This window comes from Eubalaena glacialis, chromosome 13, assembly GCF_028564815.1.
Source record: "Eubalaena glacialis isolate mEubGla1 chromosome 13, mEubGla1.1.hap2.+ XY, whole genome shotgun sequence".
NCBI classification, from domain to species: Eukaryota; Metazoa; Chordata; class Mammalia; order Artiodactyla; family Balaenidae; genus Eubalaena; species Eubalaena glacialis.
Window position 1 is genome coordinate 47,661,565 of NC_083728.1, and position 14,761 is coordinate 47,676,325.

At 38.4% G+C, this 14,761-nt stretch overlaps 1 protein-coding gene across 8 annotated transcripts in view; it reads left to right on the top strand.

Moving 5' to 3' along the window:
- Positions 1–14,761, top strand: part of MACROD2 (mono-ADP ribosylhydrolase 2) — a 2,017,409-nt gene that overhangs the window by 792,094 nt on the left and 1,210,554 nt on the right. The window lies entirely within an intron of this gene.

Genomic DNA, 14,761 nt, shown 5'->3' on the forward strand with positions numbered 1-14,761 from the left:
GGAAAAAGGATAGAAGGAGGATTTATCAAAAGGGGAAAAAATAAATAAGTGAGGGATTTAAGATGTAGATGAAAGAGGGGATGTCTGCTTAAGTTCCCAGATACGGAACCCAGAAAAAGCCATAGTCCCAGTCTCCCTTTATCTCCTCTGTTTTCCAAACATCTGCATTTTTCCTTTTGATTTTATAACAGCAAAAAATGTTGCTTAAGAAGTCAATAATTCATAATATGTTAGGGATGAACTAAAGTAGGATACCCACTATAAAGCAAGAATCCAGATCTATAAAGGTACTAAGTAAAAAAGTTAAATTACTGAAGACCTTCAAAAGTTTTTAGAAACTTGTGTATTCCTTAGTATTCTACAAATTGCTTTATATCTCTATTTTTTCATCTGTATAAATATATTACATTTCTTTAACTTTTAAACGACCCACTTCTTCTATGACAGCGCCACTTTCATTTTTTTCCATTTATATGTGTATATAATACTTATATGTATATAAACTGTATTTTTTAAAAATTTTATTTACTTATTTATTTAGTTATTTATTTTTAATTTTATGGCTGTGTTGGGTCTTCGTTTCTGTGCGAGGGCTTTCTCCAGTTGCGGCAAGCTGGGGCCACTCTTCATCGCGGTGTGCGGGCCTCTCACTATCGCGGCCTCTCTTGTTGCAGAGCACAGGCTCCAGATGCGCAGGCTCAGTAATTGTGGCTCACGGGCCTAATTGCTCCGCGGCATGTGGGATCTTCCCAGACCAGGGCTCGAACCCGTGTCCCCTGCATTGGCAGGCAGATTCTCAACCACTGCGCCACCAGGGAAGCCCTATAAGCTGTATTTTTAAAGATGCATCTAAATATTTCTTTTTTTCGTACTCATGTTAGGAATGGAAAATTATGATGTGATTCAGCAAAGATTCAGCAAGGATTGAAGTGTTTTTCATTATTGACTATATTCAGGCAAAAAAGCTGGACAAATTGGGTAATGGAATTAAATTATATGAGGTGCTGGCCTTAAAACCATCATTCTAATCTATCTTCTGATGAAACACAATTGCATTTGAGTTGTGTAAAATAATAAAAATAAATAAATAATTGCAGTATGCAAAGTGAAAGATACAGCACTAGTAATTTGGAATAGAAAGAAAACTACTCACCTAAATAAAATTTTTCTTAAACATTTAAATCATATATACTAACATTTTATAAGAACCTGTGTAACTGAATGGTTACCACTTAGCAATATGATTTCCAAAATATAATTCAAAGGCAACTTAGTTTTTCATGAATCTTTTAATTTTAAACTGCCAATTTATAGTTTTTCCTTTCATCTTCTTGTTTTGAAGCCTTGACGTGGGAGTGCTAATTAATGGTAGGATTCTTAACTGATAAACTTGTGGCTAAGCAAATAGAACTATTGGAGCATTTTATTTTGAAACTGCACTTTTTTTTGAGTGATATCACATTCGAAATCATGCTTGAAGAAACATTTTGTGGCAGGGAGCTGGTGCTCTCATTAAGGACAAATTGCCCATGACCAATTTACTAGTTTATTTCTGCAATACTTATTGCTCCTGTAGCTCATACATGTCTAATGTTGAAAACTGCATGTTAAGGATGTGTACACTGTGTTGTCTTATTTGTATCAGAGTATACAGTTTAGTAAATTATAATACATGGAAGTTAATGGAAATTTTATTTGGAACTATACATTTTGGCAGCCTAGCAAAATACCTTACTGACTTTCTCGAACTATCTTAGATAGAGTACATGTTAGCTTTTGTATTCTTCATGTATGTTTTTTTTATCTTAATTTGGGTTTCCCTCAGAACCAGACCCCATGTCAAGATGTAAGTCATGTATTTGGGAAGTTCATAAATTATTGATAGGGGAGTGAGAAATAAGACAGCAAAGGGGATGCATTCAGGAGAATTCTTTGAAATGATTTAAAACTGTCTCAGAGTTATGCTTCCCAAAGGGTGAGGGAAGTGGGGTATTTATACACCAACTCTCATCAGGTTTTGGCTGAACGCCACTGGGTTTGAAAATGTGATTTTTCCTGGCTGGTCTGGCCTGCCATGCAAATAGGCACAGTAGTCTTTGAAGCTTCAGAGAAAGCCCTGAGGCAAAGAGAAGCAGCTAGGGCAGGCAGTTGGGAGTCAATTGGAGCACAATTGGAGCTGAAACAGAAACAGCTGGGAGCCCTAGGCAGGCCACCCAAAGTATCTACCATACCTTCTGTGTGTGCTCATGTCCATCTGCTGTTATTTAATCACAATCTATGAAAAGATAGAGCAATCATTTCTCAACTGTGTATTCATTAATTCATTACTTTACACACCTTTATTAATCTCTCCTGCCAGGGACCACTGTTCTAGGCATAGAGGCAGACACCAGGAAAGAGTATATGACAAATTGCCACCTTTGAGGTACTCACAGTCAGGGTAATGGGCCTAGGAGGGGGTGAGCCATGGAAAATCCTCAGGGTGCGCCAAAGTTTGAATATGTGCTCCATCTATAGGCAAGAACAGATTCCTAGTGGCTCTGGTCTTTTAATTAACTTTGAGGGTCCCTGTCTTGGCCCATGGTTCTCTGTGTATCCCCCTGAAGAGGCTTGTGTATGGAAAAGGAGGGGTAGTAATATGTTGTTCCAATCAGGGGATTTCAGTAGCTGTGTTCTCTGGCTGGAATATTCAGATGATTGTTCAAGATTTTGACATGAGAATATTCTGGGTCCACTTAGAGGAGAAGATAGGGACTCTGCATGCCAAAATATACAGTTTTATCTAAAGGAATTCTGCTACTATGGAACATGCACATATAAGAAGGCCAGTACACAATTTCTGGATGAATCCACACTGAAAAAGCTATAACAAAAAATATAATATTTAAGGATATGTATTTATTAATGCAAAATGGGAGGTACAGTTATAGTAATGAGAATAGATGTATGTGATTATCTAAAATAGTATCGGTATTTAGAAAGTTTTTCCATTACTCTTCCTGGGATTTCTTCAGGGAGATGGCAGAGGTGGCTGCAGAGATGGCCATGGTTCCCATTTTATGGATGCCTGTTATGTGTCACCAGACATACCTTATCTCTAAAAGCTTGACAACTGTTCTGCAAGGCAGGTTACCATCTTCATTTTATATTATTGAAACTGAAGTTTAGAGAACTTAATTAACATGTCTAAAATCACAAATCTAGTCCATCAAGATTTTTACCTAGGCATCTCGTATTCTGAGGTATGGTTGCAAAACCATAAGATATTGATATTGGTAAGAAAGATATTGATAAGAAAGACAATGTACAACAAAAGGATATACAAGTTTCATTTATTTGTTCAAAAAAATATTACCTTGGAAATCGACTATAGACCAGACACTTAGCTAGACCCTGTGCACAGCACCATGAATAAGATAGACAACCCCCTGCCCTCATACGGCTTCTTATAGCCTGCAGGAAGGATCACAAAGCTCTTAAACAAGTCCGTGCACACTAGGCCTGAGTGTTATAATTGGGACGCATAGGTACTAAGGGAGCCCAGAGCCAGGGGACCTAATCGATTTTAGGGATCAGAAAAAGCTTTCTCGAGAAAGTGACTTTTAAGCAAACAATTAAAAGACAACTAGGCGAAGGTGAGGGAGGCATGGGGAGAAGTGTTCCAGGCCCAGGGAAGAGCATGTCTGAAGGCCAAAAGGCCTCATTCCAGCTTTGAAAAGACAATATGGCTGAGACATTGAGTTCAAGGTGGAGAGTGGAGACAGAGCAGCCCTGTCCTGCAGGGAGCACGGGGAGGTGGTGGCCCTGTGAACCAAGCTGTGGAATCATGACGCCATCCCATCCTAACGGCCTCGGGAAGTTTATGAAGGAGATTACATCGTGATTTGCATTTTGGAAAGATTCTATGGCTGTGTTAGGAGGATTGAAGAGGAGTAAAAACCAGGGGGCAAGGAAGCTGCACCAGGTATTCTGATGATCCCTGCAAAGTGCTGCTAGTGAGGGGGGAGAATAGTGGATTTCTCTGAGGGGCATTGAGGATTTAGGAAGGGAAGACTTGAGTGAGTTTGCGGTGAAGGAGGCGGGGAACAGTGACCTTGCCTGGGATTCTGATTTGGGCAGCGGGGTGAGCATTAGTGAAACAACTTCTGAAAGCCTTTAGGAAGTTTGCCCCTGTGAAAGGTTATTTCTATCTGCTGCCAAAGATCTGGAGGAACCCCACCCTCTCATTCTAAAAAGGAGATGCTAATGCAGATACAAGTGTTTTGGTATCTGAAGGTGGTGGGATTAGGATTAATTCATCTTCCTTCTGTTTTCTTGTTTTTCTTTGCTTTACTTTTTAAAAAGGAGCTTTCTCTGTAAAGATGCAGCTTCTGTGCTATCTTCAGATGAACATGTGGCTCAACTTACTCACAAGGTCAGGAGAGTTGGGCCCAAGTCCTATCTGCTAAGCCGAAGAAAAGATAATTCATCACCAGTGTAATTAAGTGAGCTTTTCTAGAATATGTTAACTTCTCATCTAGGTAATATGAATCCAGACATAGTGGTTTTTTGGTGTTTATTTTAATCTTGTATTGTCATTAACCACTTTGTTACATCGGTTACCCTTGGGTATTCCATGGAAAAGGATTCCTGTTGCTTTTTTTTGAGGATTTAGGGTATTATGCCTGAGTGAATTGACTCATAGGGATTTTATTTACTCGTGCACTGTGTGTTGCTGTGTTTTTGTTCTCCATTTGGTTGAGCAGCTGTGTCCCTCTGTACAGCATTTACACACTGTTCACATGATGCTTGAGTACTTAGGTGTCAGTTTTTCATTATGCCCAGACGAGGTGCGTGGAAAACCTCCGGAACTGTAAACTCTAAGTTCCCAGTTACTAATAGTTAGAAAACCAGAGTTCTTGCGTTTTCATTAACACAAGGCCCTAAATGCCAGCTCAGCTTACTACCTGCTAAGCCTCCTAGATCTGCTGGAAAACGTGCTTTGGCAGTTCTCCAATCTTGCTAAAACTCATAAATAGATGCCTTTCATATGAAATGTATTAGGTTTGGCATATTGACACTGGAATACGTTATTCTTTTAGCAGTCGGACAAATTAAAATAAAATGATAGCTCCATTTTTTCAATGTAATAAAATGAGCATAATTGGGTTAATATCTTAATCTGGCAGTCAGGAATTAGATTGTGTACCCACAATCACACAGTTTCACTAGGGGAATTTATGTGTCTCCTTTTCCTTGTTCTCTTGATGACTTTCCTAAATGCCAATAGCTCAGGGAGAGTTTGCTCAGAGTGACCGGGATCACCTGGGGAGCTCTCAAAACAGTCCTAATGTTGAGTCCCATCTCCCCAAAATCCTGATTTAATTGGTCTTGGGTGCAGCCTGGGCATCTGGATTTTTTAAAGCTCCCAGGCGATTCTAATGTGCAGCCAGGGTCAAGAGCCAGTGTTCTCATCATATGTGACAGACGGCGTATTTCCCTAAGGACTCTCTCCCGGTTCCTTCTCTCTCTTTTGTTTTCTTTAAGTCTGGCTCCCATCTCAAGGCATGGTTCTGGGCTAGCAGACTAAGGCAGCTGCTGAGTGGTCCAGTTGGATTCAGATGGTTCCATTTTGTGCTCGTGTTGACCATATATAAGTCTAAGGAGAGCACTGAAGACCACTGTCAGCTACCACGCAGGTCAGTCAGTTTGGCCAACTGCCCCTCTGGCACTTCCCAGCTTGCTGGCACACTTGTGCGTAACGTGACACTTATATTGACAAGGACTTCTGTCTAGTAAAGACTGTCTCATCCCATAAGTGCTTTAGACTTGGCTTTTTACTAAAAATATATATATTTTATTTTACACTTTAAAACAGATATTTAATATTGAGTTTAGGATCCAAATGTTTATTCATCAGTACACAAAACAATATTTGGCATCTCCTATCTTTGAACAAGATGACACATCAAAACATATGCTGGAGGCATGAATACCATAGTGCTTTTAGAACCCCATTTTCTATCCTCTTGTATAAAAGAAGTTCTTTTTCCTTTAAAACTTAGTAGACATTGACTGGAAAAGTGATATTACTTATCCTCAGTTGATTTATTTTCAGAGTTGTAAATAGATTTAAAGCTTTGGTGAAAAACAGTGAGAAACATTCTAGCTATTAAAACTCTTAAGATATCTTTCCAATTAAAATGGATAACAGGGACTTCCTTGGCAGTCCAGTGGTTAAGACTCTGTGCTTCCACTGCAGGGGGCACAGGTTTGATCCCTTATCGGGGAACTAAGATCCTGCATGCTGCGTGGTGCAGCCAAAAAAAAGAAAAAAAGAAAAGGATGGCAGTTTCAAAAAGATTATCAGCTCAGAAGGTTGCCTTAAGTTTTAAGAAAATATCTCTAAAGAAGACATATACTGGTCTACAGCCCTACTACCCTGAACGTGCCCGATCTCCTCTGCTCTAAAGAAAAAATATACCGGATGGAGTGGGGAAATTCACTCAGCAAAAAATAAAGTGATTTTATTTATGAGTAATATTTGTATTTTATATTCATTTAAGATAAACTTTAGGGTATTTAAGCCTTTCTAACATGGTAGGTTTAATTTACATAACATTCTACCTTATGATAAACTCTGTCATTCATGATATGCCCTTACTCATTCTTCCTGCAGTTTGGGTAACCCCCTAGCTGGGCTTATGATGCTACCAGGAGCTAGGGCATTGTAGAGTCTGGGAAGCTGAATTCTCTTCTCAATTGGTATTTTCAATGATTGTTAGGAAAACAATTGGACTTTGACTGTTTCCTAGGTAAAATTTTCATCTAATTGAGGCATCTGAATATTTTGTTGAAAATACAGTCTTTCACTGTGAAACTCTATTTCAGTCTGTCACTAAGTTTGAGATCAGTATAAAGCAAGCTTTTTTCAATCACTGGAAAAAGTTAAGATCCTCACTACAATTTTCCTTTGAAAAATAAAAATGTGCTTTGATAGCGCTTTTGATCATTAATTATTACCATACACCCGTGGTACACGCATACCCATTGTGCTCGTCTCCCATCCATGTCTTTGGTGGAGTTAAGAATTAATTCCAAAAATAAAATACAGTGTGTGTGTGTGTGTGTGGAAAAAAAAAAAAAAAAAAAAGAATTAATTCCAAGTTAGATTTTACCACATAGAATCTATGTACTTTAAAAATTTCAAAAACTATGCTGTCATTTTGTTACAATTAAGCAAATTACCTCACTTAGATTGTAATATGGAATTTGTCTTCTTTATTTGAATCTTCTCAAAGTGTACTTAATGGCACACCCAAACCACTGAAGAAATTCAACAGTGATAAATGGTTTTCTCGTGCCTTTCCGTGTTCTATGGTTGTATTGTTGTAATATACCTTTGAATATGCAAAACATATTTTAGCAAAAAGGCACAAATTCTTGCTGTATGCTAGATTGTGTATATTGATTTTCCAGTGGCAAACATCTCCCTATTTATGACTTGTTGAATTTTTTCAGGATTTTTTTTTCTTTTAAAAATTTTTAACTTAAGACTAAAATTAAACCTTTTTTTTTCACATATTGAAAGATTTAAGTTACTTGGTATTTGTTAGGATTAAGTTTATCTGCAAATAATACAAATTCTAAAATAATAGTGGCTTAAACAAGGTAGAAGTTAATTTTTTTATCCTTATGTAAAATAAGTGCAGACCTAAGGAGTCCAGAGCTGATATGGTGGTTCAGCTGTCATCAGGGACCTGGGTTTCTGTATCCTTAGCACATGGCTTTCATCCTCAAGGTCACCTCATGTTCTAAGATTTCTGCTGGATGGCCAGCCTCCCCAGTAGGAAGGAAGCCAGAAAAGGGGAGGAGGGTACCAGAAGAGCTGTTCTCTTCTTTATAACGAGTCTTTCTATAAATCCCATACATCACTTCTGCTTCGATCTCTTGGTCAAAACAAACTAACATGGCTATACCTTGCTTAAAGGGAAGCTTGGAATTCTAAAATTTTAGTTGGGTGTATTACCATCCCAAATATATTTGTTTTTGTGCTTTTATTAAGGAGGAAAGGGAGAATCAATGTTGGGGAAGATAATAGCAATCTTTGCCATGTCGCTGTTTTTAGGTGGTAATATTAGAAGACATGCTCAAAGTAAAAGTACTCAAATTCAAAATACAAGTATTCATATTGTTTGCTGACAGAGTGTAAAAGAAGTGATATAAATAAAGTTGGTAAGGAACTTGCCATACTGACAGCTAACTATGAGGATTCATCCTTAAAAAAGCTGGAAAATACAGGGCCAAATACTTATATAAAAATTTCTAACAATCATATGAAAAATTCTAAAATTTGTTATTCTTAGAAAGGTATAACCTTCCAAGACTGAACCAGGAAGAAATAGAAAATATAAACAGACCAGTCACAAGTAATGAAATTGAAACTGTGATTAAAATTCTTCCAACAAACAAAAGCCCAGGACCAGATGGCTTCACAGGTGAATTCTATCAAACATTTAGAGAGGAGCTAACACCCATCCTTCTCAAACTCTTCCAAAAAATTGCAGAGGAAGGAACACTCCCAAACTCATTCTATGAGGCCACCATCACCCTGATGCCAAAACCAGACAAAGGTACTACAAAAAAAGAAAATTACAGACCAATATCACTGATGAACATAGATGCAGAAACCCTCAACAAAATACTAGCAAACAGAATCCAACAACACATTAAAAGGATCATACACCATGATCAAGTGGGATTTATCCCAGGGATGCAAGGATTCTTCAATATATGCAAATCAATCAATGTGATACTCCATATTAACAAATTGAAGAATAAAAACCATATGATCATCTCAATAGATGCAGAAAAAGCTTTTGACAAAATTCAACACCCATTTATGATAAAACCTCTCCAGAAAGTGGGCATAGATAGAACCTACCTCAACATAATAAAGGTCATATATGACAAACCCACAGCAAACATCATTCTCAATGGTGAAAAACTGAAAGCATTTCCTCTAAGATCAGGAACAAGACAAGGATGTCCACTCTCACCACTATTATTCAACATAGTTTTGGAAGTCCTAGCCACGGCAATCAGAGAAGAAAAGAAATAAAAGGAATACAAATTGGAAAAAAAGAAGTAAAACTGTCACTGTTTGCAGATGACACGATACTATACGTAGAGAATGCTAAAGATGCTACCAGAAAACTACTAGAGCTAATCAGTGAATTTGGTAAATTTGCAGGACAGAAAATTAATGCACAGAAATCTCTTGCATTCATATACACTAATGATGAAAAACCTGAAAGAGAAATGAAGGAAACACTCCCATTTACCATTGCAACAAAAAGAATAAACCTACCTAGGGAGACAAAAGACCTGTATGCAGAAAACTAGAAGACACTGATGAAAGAAATGAAAGATGATACAAACAGATGGAGAGATATACCACATTCTTGGATTGCGAGAATCAACATTGTGAAAATGACTATACTGCCCAAAGCAATCTACAGATTCAATGCAATCCCTATCAACCTACCAATGGCATTTTTCACAGAACTAGAACAAAATTTCACAATTTGTATGGAAACACAAAAGACCCCAAATGGCCAAAGCAATCTTGAGAAAGAAAAACGGAGCTGGAGGAATCAGGTTCCCTGACTTCAGACTATACTACAAAGGTACAGTAATCAAGACAGTATAGTACTAGCACAAAAACAGAAATATAGATCAATGGAGCAGGATAGAAAGCCCAGAGATAAACCCATGCACATATGGTCACATTATCTTTAATAAAGGAGGCAAGGATATACAGTGGAGAAAAGACAGTCTCTTCAATATGTGGTGCTGGGTAAACTGGACAGCTACATGTAAAAGAATGAAATTAGAACACTCCCTAACACCATACACAAAAATAAACTCAAAATGGATTAGAGACCTAAATGTAAGACTGGACACTATAAAACTCTTAGAGGAAAACATAGGAAGAACACTCTTTGACATAAATCACAGCAAGATGTTTTTTGATCCACCTCCTAGAGTAATGGAAATAAAAACAAAAATAAACGGGACCTAATGAAACTTAAAAGCTTTCACAAAGCAAAGGAAACTACAAACAAGACGAAAAGACAATCCTCAGAATGGGGGAAAATATTTGCAAACGAATCAATGGACAAAGGAATAATCTCCAAAATATATAAACAGGTCATGCAAGATCTTTCTTGATCAACCTCCTAGAGTAATGGAAATAAAAACAAAAATAAACAAATGGGAGCTAATGAAACTTAAAAGCTTTTGCAAAGCAAAGGAAACTACAAACAAGACGAAAAGACAACCCTCAGAATGGGAGAAAATATTTGCAAACGAATCAACAGAAAAACGATTAATCTCCAAAATATATAAACAGCTCATGCAGCTCAATAGTGAAAAAACAAACAACCCAATCCAAAAATGGGCAGAAGACCTAAATAGACATTTCTCCAAAGAAGACGTATAGATGGCCAAGAAGCACATGAAAAGCTGCTCAACATCACTAATTATTAGAGAAATGCAAATCAAAACTACAGTGAGGTATCACCTCACACCAGTTGGAATGGGCATCATCAGAAAATCTACAAACAACAAATGCTAGAGAGGGTGTGGAGAAAAGGGAACCCTCTTGCACTGTTGGTCGGAATGTAAATTGATACAGCCACTATGGAGAACAGTATGGAGTTTCCTTAAAAAAATAAAAATAGAATTACCATATGACCCAGCAATCCCACTACTGGGCATATACCCTGAGAAAACCATAATTCAAAAAGACACATGCACCCCAATGTTCATTGCAGCACCATTTACAATAGCCATGTCATGGAAGCAACCTAAATTCCCGTCAACAGACGAATGGATAAAGAATATGTGGGACATTTATACAATGGAATATTACTCAGCCATAAAATGGAACAAAATTGGGTCATTTGTAGAGTTGTGGATGGTTCTAGAGACTGCCATACAGAGTGAAGTAAGTCAGAAAGAGAAAAACAAATATCGTATATTAATGCATATATGTGGAACCTAGAAAGATGGTACAGATGAACCGGTTTGGAAGGCAGAAATAGAGACAGAGATGTAGAGAACAAGTGTATGGACACCAAGGGGGGAAAGTGGTGGGGTTGTGGGGGGATGGTGTGATGCATTGGGAAATTGGGATTACATATATACACTAATATGTATAAAATGGATAACTAATAAGAACCTGCTGTATAAAAAAATAAATAAAATAAAATTTTAAAAAAATATCTAAAATTTGTTTATACACTAATCTCTTGTCTGGCAACTTCCTTTATTCAGGACATCTATAAGAGAAAAAAGGGGGTTGTGTATTTGGTCCAGAGTAATTCAGCCAATCTTCAAAGACAATCTGGAGTTCATGAACAATTAGAAAATTCTGAAGACCTCAGAAAATATTAGGCTAGTCATGAGTACTGAAGACTGTATTCTTTAAACCCTGTGCAGAATTCTTGGGAGTCAGCAACCAGTAGCAGATAATGAAAAGGTGCTAAGTGTTCTGGTTGTTACTAACAGATCACCCCAAAACTTAGTGGCTTAAAACAACAACAATTATTTATTTGCTCGCAATTTTGCAATTTGGACAGGCTTAGTGGGATGGCTTATCTCTGCTCCACTTGGCATCGGATGGGGTGGCTCAGTTGCGGGGACTGAAGATCCTCTTCCATGATGGTCCATACACGTAGCTGGCAGGTCAGTGCTGGCCAATGACAGGGGTCTCAGGTCTCCTCCCGTGGCCTCTCCACATGGCCAGGTTGGGCTTCTCACACAATGGCAGCTGGTTTCAAAGAGGGATCATTTTAAGCGTGAGCATTCTAAGAGGGAAAGTTCCAATGTACAGGCACTTATGAAGCTTCTGTTAATGTCCCATTGGCCAAAGCTAGTCCCATGACAAAGGCCAGAGTCCAAGTGGGAGGGACTACAAGTGGGTGTATAAACAGCAAGAGGTGTGGTTCCTTACGGGGTCACCAAAATAAGTAAACTTTCTGCCTGCCACAGAAAGTTCTAAGATGGAAGAAAAAAATAGCCACTCTTTATTGAGTCACTACTGTAACAGGGAAGAGCCAATTTTGACTCCATATTGTATCTGTTCCTTTGACTTTAGCCTTTGCTCTTTGTTGCTTTTGTTATTATAATCATACATAATGGCCTGCCTCAGGGCATCCTACCCCCCTGTGAATGGCTGCAACATTAACACATCCCCTCCCGGAGGCTGGCCATTCCAGGAGATGTTTTGCAAGACTGATGGCCCTTTTTACTTTACTTCCTCCCCACCTCTCCCTCTCTCTTCTCCCTTTTTACTTTACATCCCTCTCTGATTCTATAAATGAAACTGGCGTCCAGACCCCATAAGATGTTTTTTGGGGGGGACCCTAGTCTTCCGTCTTCCCGGCCTGCCGGCTTTCCGAATAAAGTCGTATTCCTTGCCCCAACATCTCATCTCCCGATTTATTGGCCTGTTGTGGGGCGAGCAGAGGGGGCTGGGACTCAGTAACACTACCATGTGACAGTTACTCTCCTCCATGACGCAATTGCCCTGCAAAAAAGGTATAATTTGTCCCATTTTTCAGGTAGGAAAAATGAGATTCAAAATGTTTTCATTGACCTGTACGATGCCACAGAGCTCTAAGGAGTGGGGCCAGTATTCCAGCTCCGCTTTGAATGCTTCCAAAGTCTTCCCTTTTTCCATCGCCCTTGGCTGCCTTCTTAACCAGTTGGTCCTTTGTAACTGTCATGTCTGCCCTGTGTGTTTTTACTCTGAGCACAACAAAAGGCTTGGCACCTGATACGTTGTTCTTTCTTTTGAATTGAGGACAAGAGAAAGAGACTCCTAGACATTCTAATTAACCAAGAGGTCCTTGTGCCACAGAGATGTCTCACAGTGAGAGCCGTAAAAGGAAAGCACGGCCGGTGGGGCTAGGCAAGAGGCTGGTTCCTTTGTGCTCTGCCCTATTGCAAGCTCTTGCTTCTGAGCAAATCTGACCAGTGATAACAACCTCTAAAGTCTTTTCTAGAAAGCCCTCCGTGTTGGTACTCTTTTCCTGAAATACAGACTTGTAACAGAGGAATAAGAAATACAGTATTTTCTAATACTTTTTAATTGGTGTGTTTCAGATATCACAGCTTTGACTAGAACCCCCTTGTCAAAATAAGCATGGGTAATGCACACGGCCATGAAATTCCATTCTTTATATTTTAAGTAACATCAAGATTGTCCTTTTCCTTCACAGTTTGGCAGATCAGAGTTCCCTTTTAAAATGGGAGAAGTTAGTTACTTATCAAAGCATTTGATTAATTAGCTAGACCTGTCAGGCCAAACAGAGCTAGCCAAGTCTTTTAAATCTCTTAATATGAGCCAATTTTCACAATAACCTGTTTCATTCATGGCCTCCACGTTTTAAATTCATGCTCATTAGTGACCTGGTATTTGGGCTTGTCTGAAAGGAAAGCATCCGACGTGTTAAACAGGGCTCATTATAGGTTATAGGTTTTCGAATGGGGATTCCTATGCACAAAAGACTGCCCTCCTGTTTTCCTCTGAACTGCTAATTGGACCTTCACCTTGTTTTTACAAGCAAGGGCTAAACTTCAATAAGGAGGCAGGCTTTTATAATGTCACAGTTTGGGGTTTGTACTGAAGAGCTGGTGACCTATCATTATCAATACAGATGTGCAACTAAAGTAAAGCAGGCATTTGGTTTTGCTGGAGACAATAAAAGTAATGACTGCTTTTAAAACTAGTAAAACACTGAACTTGATGGAAAGAGAAATTCTTTGAATATATCATCCTGCAGTAGCTCAGTTCCCTGAGTCATAAAGTACAACCATCAAACACTAAGGAATAAACACCCGGTAGTTAAAAAATAAATGAAACACAACTCCGAACCCACAGTACCCCTCACTGACTTATAAGGAAATAGATTTCTTATACTCCCAAAGAGATGCATGTATTACTCCCCAAGGGTTTAGCGTCATCATTGTATATCATACAAATGTCCCTAGTAGAAATTCGTTTTGAATTTGCCTTGGTTAAAATAATCTTCTATTTTGGTGTATAGTTTCAATTTGTTTTAAAGCACTGTTTGTATTACTTGAAGTAATTCTTTTCCTCACTTTCTTTTTATTTTCTTTTCTTACAAAATTTACAGTTTATTTCCAATTACTCCAGACCCTAATAGTCTATTTTGCTTTTGGCAGAGTTCGTATATCTGTTGAATTGCATTCTGTTTGTTGGATTTCTTTCCAATGAATGTCTCTGCAACTGCTTCTTTTGGTGGCAAAACAAAAGGACTTTCCTGTTTAGGACCTTCAGGTTGCATTTGTAACCTGTCCCTACAATCAACCCTCTTAATAAGCCAAATGTCCTAATTAATTCACTGTACCCTCTGATTTAAGTATTTATCCGTGTGACTTGTTGAAATGCTGATAAACTCGTTCCTGTTGGTCTTAAAAGAAATAATTTTCCTGGCAGTGTTATCAGGTTTTTTTTAACATCTTTATTGGAGTATAATTGCTTTACAATAGTGTGTTAGTTTCTGCTTTATAACAAAGTGAATCAGCTATACATATACATATATCCCCATATCTCCTCCCTCTTGTGTCTCCCTCCCACCCTCCCTATCCCACCTCTCCAGGTGGTCACAAAGCACAGAGCTGATCTCCCTGTGCTATGTGGCTGCTTCCCACTAGCTATCTATTTTACATTTGGTAGTATGTAAAAGTC